Source organism: Dermacentor silvarum, chromosome 3, assembly GCF_013339745.2.
Source record: "Dermacentor silvarum isolate Dsil-2018 chromosome 3, BIME_Dsil_1.4, whole genome shotgun sequence".
NCBI lineage: Eukaryota > Metazoa > Arthropoda > Arachnida > Ixodida > Ixodidae > Dermacentor > Dermacentor silvarum.
In genome coordinates, this window is record NC_051156.1 from 109,839,275 (window position 1) to 109,846,911 (window position 7,637).

General features: G+C 42.0%; 1 long non-coding RNA gene across 1 annotated transcript; it reads right to left on the minus strand.

The window, feature by feature from the left end:
* Positions 1-519: 519 nt before the first annotated feature.
* On the minus strand, positions 520-4,301 carry LOC119445685 (uncharacterized). The gene is made up of 3 exons (XR_005190654.2): positions 4,035-4,301; positions 2,523-2,700; positions 520-646 (listed from the first exon to the last, which is right to left on the minus strand). It is a non-coding gene; the product is annotated as an uncharacterized LOC119445685 (long non-coding RNA).
* Between the last annotated feature and the right edge of the window lie 3,336 nt (positions 4,302-7,637).

Sequence of the window (7,637 nt, forward strand, 5' to 3'; positions counted from 1 at the left end):
GAGAACTAGAATGAAGTGAAAGCAACTGACTTTACATAAATACCAGTTCAGTGGCTTCCGGTTTTCAGGTTGTGTAATAAATTGAAAACAGTACACAGTAAAAACAGAGTTGCCCTAATCTTAACTTGTTTTTTGCACTGTTTCCTTCATGTTATAAAATGTACCAGTCGAGCTATCTTAGCACACCTTTCAACACAGCAGTTGAGTAATTTCTTTCTGTATTAGTTTGGTCAAAATTTTTATGCATAAATGACTACAGGTACAAAATATACTGTTCAACCAATTGTATATTTAGCTGAGCATGCAATTAATTTTACAGAAGGTGGCCGTATTGCACCTCAGATGCAGAGCTGCTGTTGGCATCTTCAAATTTAGTCAAGCTGCAAAGCTTATAGATCACAGCATGTCTACTCAATGACAAGCACACAGACAAGAACAGTTGCGAGAAACAATGACCATAAACATTACGAAGTGCTAAGAAAGACTTTGACAGCATATTTCAACCTTTAGATGTGCCAAAGAAATCAAAATGAAGGAAATTTACAAGGAAATGCTCTTACATAGCCAGAGTCCAATCTGTTCCTCAGGGCTGGGTACTGGTTTACCAAGGCACCTTGCAGCAATGTTGTACAGCTTATTCGGGTACCTGATGTTTACAAAAGTGTGCATAAACCTTCTACATAAAACAATATACAAAAAAAACAATATGCAACAGCACTGTAGTGCAACCATTTCCATGAAATATCCAGCAGGTGAACTGTGATTCATCAGATGGGAGAATTTGTTCGGTTAACTGCACTATGAAAGCATTAGGTGCATGACGAGACAGAGGTTATAAAATTTATCGGATGGGTTTGACACAGGAGAGGGGTAACAGTATATCCTTTGGACCTGCAATAGCCAAGATAAACTGATGATGATGACCAGAGTTCACACTCTAACAATACTTTCACCAAAACAGGTTATAAAAGAATTTAATTATTACTTCAAATGAGTTTACTACTAAGAAATGCACACAAGGGAAAATTAGCCATGAATACCAATTTGAAGAAGCATCTTCTATAAGAAATTAGGAGGGCGGCTGATTAAGCTAGTTGTTGATCAATTATCGTGAGTGTACAGCATGTCACCAATTGCCACTATATGACATGCATTTTATTTGTTTTCTAAATTTCCATGAGCATGCAGATATTCCTTCCAGTTGCAAAGTTGTACGAGGCACTAGCTGACATGTACACAAAATTTAGTTCACGTACGCCCAGCTGTTTTTTTAGAAAAGGGGACTAAGTCGAAACATCGCATTCTGAGAAATGTGCGAATAGATGTGTCAAATTGCTTGCTTAATCAATACATCCCACGATTAGTCATCTTCATACTAAACTTTACAGTATTTCCCTCTCTTTCTGCAGTCTTTTCAGTGCTGTTATGCTTCAGCTTTAGCTTGAAATTGCTTTTTTACCCGCCATGAGTCCGTTGATAGCATCCACATGGAAAAACAAAAATGTACAGGAGTGACCTCCAGATGCTTTAGTACACTTTCACGGCAGCGGTTGCAATAAAACTTGCAATTTCGTATCAATGTATGCGTTTTCCTCATCAGCAACACTAAAAGGCATGAAATAGGTCCTTCGCAGATGTGACGTGCCCTCCGAAAAGCACACACCAACATAAACAAAAGCAAGAGGAACGCATGAGAGCTACAAAGAGCTCCCTAAGGGCTGTAAAATGCATTACAAAAAGAAAGAAAGTCACAAACCAAAACCAAAAATACTGTCTAATGCAAGACGTTTTTATACGATGGAAACTTCATATCATCTTAAGTCTCGACGACAGGTTATGCCCACGTTACAGTCGACGCTACAAATATAATGAATTAAATAAGTGGTTTAGAAGTCGCATATAGCCAAGTGTTTTATATTTTTTGAAAGCTATAAACATGTGCTATAAGTACAACGCAAAATCAGAAATTTACGGTTTGGGCCTAACAACGTCTAACCCCCCCCCCCCCCCCCTTAACAGCTGTACCCACAATTTTCAAAATACCCGAACGCTCTAGACACTGGTTGAGAGCATTCTCAGCCCAGAAGGCATTGAGCACATTGTACTTTTCGAGCCCAAGTCCAGCCAGTCTACACTGGCTAACCTCATTATCTTTCTATCTAAACCTATCAATGCCTTTTCATTAGTAACAAAGCTTTAATTCGGCCCTGAAACACTTAGTGCATAGTAAGAAAGCATTGCCACTCTTGTTAACGATGCTCCTGTGGGAGTGTGAACAAAATATTACACGACATGCAGCAGAGAATTCACAATCTCGTGCAAAAGCAGTTAAAAATTGCTTGCTCTCACTTAAGCATAGTTGTTATGCAGTGTCATCGCAAGCAGCTAGACCCACAACAGCTATTGGCTGATTTCGTGATCGCAAGAACATTCTCATTAATACCATTATTGCTCATTTGAGTTAAATAAACAAAAAATATATATATGTATTTGACCTCAAAAAGACAAAACAGCCATTTCACCTTTGCACTGCTTTTCTGAACATGACGACTGCACGCTGCTGCGCATGGCTTCAGAGATGAAAAGCGCAGCGTAGAAATTGCGGCCGCCACGAGCCGCCTTGCGTTCACCCTACGGACAGCAACGGGGCATTGCTTCCTTGTGCCCCCTTGCCAACTCCCCTGTGCAGCTTCCAGCATGCTAGTGGAAATGAAAGGAGACAAAAAAACACTTATCGGTGCGATAATTATGTCTAACTTCACTTGTCCTCGAAGGATTCGAAAACTTTTGTGGGAGGAAATTTTTGAGGTGACGTAATTTAATAGTGATGATATTCTATGATTACTTGGAAAAGTGTTTCAGGACCCCTTTAAAGTATTGCTCAAATACCGTTATTTTATCCTTCCAGCATATGACAGACTTTAGTCATACAGAGTTAACTAACGAGTACAGATTGGATAAGACATACGGATAAGCATACAGCTGTTTTGGTGCCTCTGATGCTTCAGAGTGGCTTTGGGAGACGAATAAGTTAATGAACGCCCCATCATGCACTGCTGTGCTTGCATTCATGTTGACATAGCACGGGAACCGATCTTTGACCTGAAAGCATACACCAGTGGTTTATCAATAGGTTTGAACCAGTGGACACTGAACAGGCACTGATTAATTTTTAGCCTTTTTCTATGGTTGCTGTAGTGTCCCAAATAGGTTTGTTATTTAAAGCCATAACAGCACAGCACAACACTAATCCTGCGGCCCATATGTGAGCTAAGTGCAGGACACATTGAGCAAACAAGTTTGAGCTTATTTAGCAATGCCAGCAACAATCAGTATATAGGAATAGATGATTTCCCAAAGATAGAACCATATAGTTGATTGCACAACGTTTTCATAGTCCTGTTGCTGAAAATGTCAATGAATATTTTTCCTGGGTTGGTTGAATTTAACTTTATTACTGCAGGATTACTGCAGCAAACAAATAACAAGGCAGACAACACTCCTGTTTTCCTCGTCTTGTCTGTTTATTGGTTAAATGCTACAGAAATTTGCAGATTATGGCATACTACGACCGGTTACACAAACTAAAGCACCATTACATTGTTTAAAGCTGTTAGTACTTCACCTTTCCCCATGTAATAGGGTAGCGATTGCACACCTGAGCTCAAATCAGTAGTAAACCAACCGCAAAAGTTTTCAGAAGACGGAAGTCCCGAAAACGTTTAGTTTCCTTTCCAGTTCTCCCCTAGGCAAAAACTTAAGTTGATCGAGCAACGATGCGTTCCCAAGGGCAAGTATGCGCTTCACGTGTCAATGTCAGCGACGAGCCGAAAATATTTGTAATTGGCAGCACAGTGAAGTGACATAGGGCAATTTCGTAACACTCGGACTGTCAGGTAAACGTGAAACAACTCAACAGTTACTACTCGTGCTCGACATTTCCGCTACGCATACTGTTGCTATTTTGCCCATACGAACCAAACAGTGACCAAATCATCTTTACACTCCATAACACGCAGAACCTTCATGCTCACCTGTATTAGGAGATCGTTGCATGTCATCAGGTGCGCGAACCCACCCATCCGCACACTTTTGTGAAGGTCGGCGAGCTTCCGGGCGCCTGTGAACTTCACAATTTTCTTTGGTGGCCCGTGCGAAACGAGGTAAACTGCTTCCGCATCAGTCGGCGAGCCTTCAGTTGAAGTCGGATCGGATGACATGCTGCTACAGTTGTCGGGTATCACAGGCGCAACGGACGCAAGAGAAAAATCCCACTCGCGTTTCGACGGTCGCAGGCTTGCCGCCGTCATGGAATAAAGAACTGCCGGCGTGGTTTCAGATTCTGAGGAGTAACCGCTGCTACCGCTGCCGCGCTTTTCACAGTTGCGTATCCAAAGTCGAAGTAAATGCGAAAGCCATAAGCCAACCACTGTACTACGAGCATCAAAACCGCAAACGACCGTGAAAGTAATTGTGAATCTCGAAGGTTGTGCTTTTTTTCTGTACTGCAAGCCCATTTTACTTACGCCGTCACCGCTGCGTTTGAAACAGTTCTCAGAGGCTGTGCTTTAGCAGGCTAGAAAGGGTCATAAGACCCATGACAGGTTTTTTATATATTATTTTGTTTTATTTACAACATTGTGGTAAACATAAATAAAGATGTGTTGCAACGATAATTAGAAAAACAACCTTGAATTGCTAATTATTATTTTTGCTCACTGGTACACGACCCGAATTAATCGTGTTTACTAGGAGGCGACACAAATAGCTGTGCACCTCTACTCGGTACGCTCCATCAGCTTCAGTGAATGATGAGTTCCGCGTGCAACTTGGTGGACTTCATAGTTTGTTTTTCATTGACATTGAGTGTATATTCATGTTATATTTTCATTTCTTTTTTTTATTCTATGCATGTTAAATCAATATTTATGTACTTCCGCCCCTTATTGCTTCCCTTGAGGAATCTTTAAATACAAAACAGATATGTATGTAAACCGCGTTGTATATAAATACCATCCAGTGTTTTCACTATGAAGTTGGCGTTTTGCCATCCTGCTTCTGTGATTTCTTACTGAATATTAAAAAAAAACAATTTGCATTTCTTGCTATGTTGATAATTCTGTAATGAAGCACTGCATGAAATGCGTTTTACTTTTTGCACCTATAGTTAACCTGCATTGTTTTGTTTTCTTTGGTATAGCCAACCAACTATTTCATTGAGTGATCCAATGAATCCACATTGGTTGATTGGATAAGGTGCTTATCACTGACTCCCTTCATGGGAGTCCTCCATTTCATGCGCGAGTCCCGACTTCGCTTCGTGACTACCTTTGGAAGAAAAGGTAGTCAGCGTCTGAAAAAAGAGAGTCGAGGTAGTCGTGACTCTCTTTTGACTCTCTCTTTTTTAAGAGTGTCGTTGCTTACTTCGTGATTCAAGACGGAGTATTTTTACTTTCTGATGAAGTGAAGATGCTGAGTAGATTCTACGAAAACAAGCGTAACTAAAACTTAATGCACGTTGCTTAACTGGCTCTAATTTTCTGACAAGTGTCTCACTGTGTGGGCACGACGCCTCATATGCGTATTGAAATATCAGTATTATTACCATTTTATAAGCTTTTCGCTTTGTATACACTGAAATGCACTTATCCGTTCGTTTGCGTAGCCTAATTTTTTGTTTGCTTCGCCGACTATTTTATTAGTATGACTTGTCGAGTTTAAATACGACGTAATGTGCACCCCAAGCACTTGTATTCCATTACTATCGACAGTTGTCTCTCTTCTAAAGTGTACCCACAATTTCAAGGCTGGTGTTTGGGGGATATGGTTATGCATACTTTTTTTTTGCTTGCGTATAGGGACATTTGCCATTTATCATACCATTTATATATGTCAGGTAAATATTCGTCAAAGAAAATTTGGTTGCCCACTCACTTACAGTCAATAAATATGATGCAGTCATCAACAAACACCCTTGACTTAATGGGTGTGCTTTCAGTGACATCGTTGTTAAAAATGAAAAACAATAACTGTCCTAGGAGTGAACCCTGCGGAGCTCCAGACTCCACTTCAGAAATTGCACAATTTCCTTCAATGATTACGGACTTTCTGCGGCTATCAAGAATTTAAGGAATAATCCTGTCATTATGTAAGACAGTTTAACTCTAACTAGGAGTTTCCTGTAAACTATTTCGAATACATTCTAGAAGTATTGAAATATAATACCTATTTTCCCTTTTTTGATTCAATGTTGCTGACATTTCCTGCAGGATTTCGACTACCTGTTCACTCCCTGTGTTGGTTACGTGGGTTGGCAAACTGCGGCGAAAAGCGTGTGGGTATTTGACGAGAAAGGCGATAACTATTGTCTACTCGTAGTAGAGAAGGAAGACGACTTTCGGCTGGCTGCCTTTGTACCAGTCCAGTAAAGTGCTAACCATCCAGATTTATCTGCCCTGCGTACTTAAGTGAACGCTTCGCGCGTAACATTTGGTGAAGGTGCGCAGTAACTCCCACAACTGACAACGCAGCCGCTAGTACGAGACCTTCGTAGAAGCCGCCACCTTGCCGGACTTTTGGCATCAACCATCATCATGCCTAGGGGCGAAGACGCTCCCAGTACTGCATCGGCAGGGTAAGCTCTGATTCAGCAGTACCGAGATCACACACATTCTCCGGAAAGGCAGGAGAAAATGTCGATGAGTGGCTCACCCATTATGAAAGGGTAAGCCAGTACAATCATTGGAACGCTCCCTCCCAAATGAGGAACGTTGTTTTTTTTTGACCGACAGAGCAGTGATTTGGTATGACAACCATGCGGACGCGTTAACTGCATGGGCCTGTTTGGTTGAGGAGATCAAGAAGTGTGTTGGCGATTCGGATGCTAAGAAACGAGCGGAATTAACGTTAGCTCAGAGGGCTCAGATCTCTGGAGAGACTCGCACCGCATTCATCGAGGAAGTTGTAAAACTGTGCAAGATTGCAAACCCTCGAATGTCAGAAGAGGATAATGTGGGACATTTTTTTAAGGAAATCGCGGTAGATATGTACAACTTCCTCATTAGAAAAGGCAACTTGGAAACCGTATCAGACGTGATACGGCACTTCCGTACGTCGAACCACTGAAGACTCGTCGAATTGCAGCGAAATTTGGACGGCTAGCTAACGTGATGACTGTCACCAGTGTGGACACGAGTTCTCCAACAGAGTTATCGTCCACCATTCGGCAGTGTGTCCGTGAGGAGCTACTTCGACACGAAGAACAAGCACGTTATGTGGCGCCGCGTTACAGCTCCTGCACTTTCCGAGACGCTGTTTGTGCAACCCCGTCGACCACTTAGCAACACTCGGTAAACACCGCGGACATTGGCAGCTATACCGACGGCCCACATCATGACCTCAACCAACCGTCCTAAAACGATTCTTTTGACGGAAGCTTTCATCAGCGCCCACGCAATGGTCGTTCACGACGACCAGCCAGTGCCTATGACTCGCAAGGAGAGAATATTCGTTAATCTCAACGCATGGCCACGGCTGAACATTGTCATCAGCATCCCGATGTTCGCCCTATGCCAGTGCGCTACAGTTGTGGCACACCAGGTCACATAGCTAAGTACCATCGGGCTATGAGCAATCGA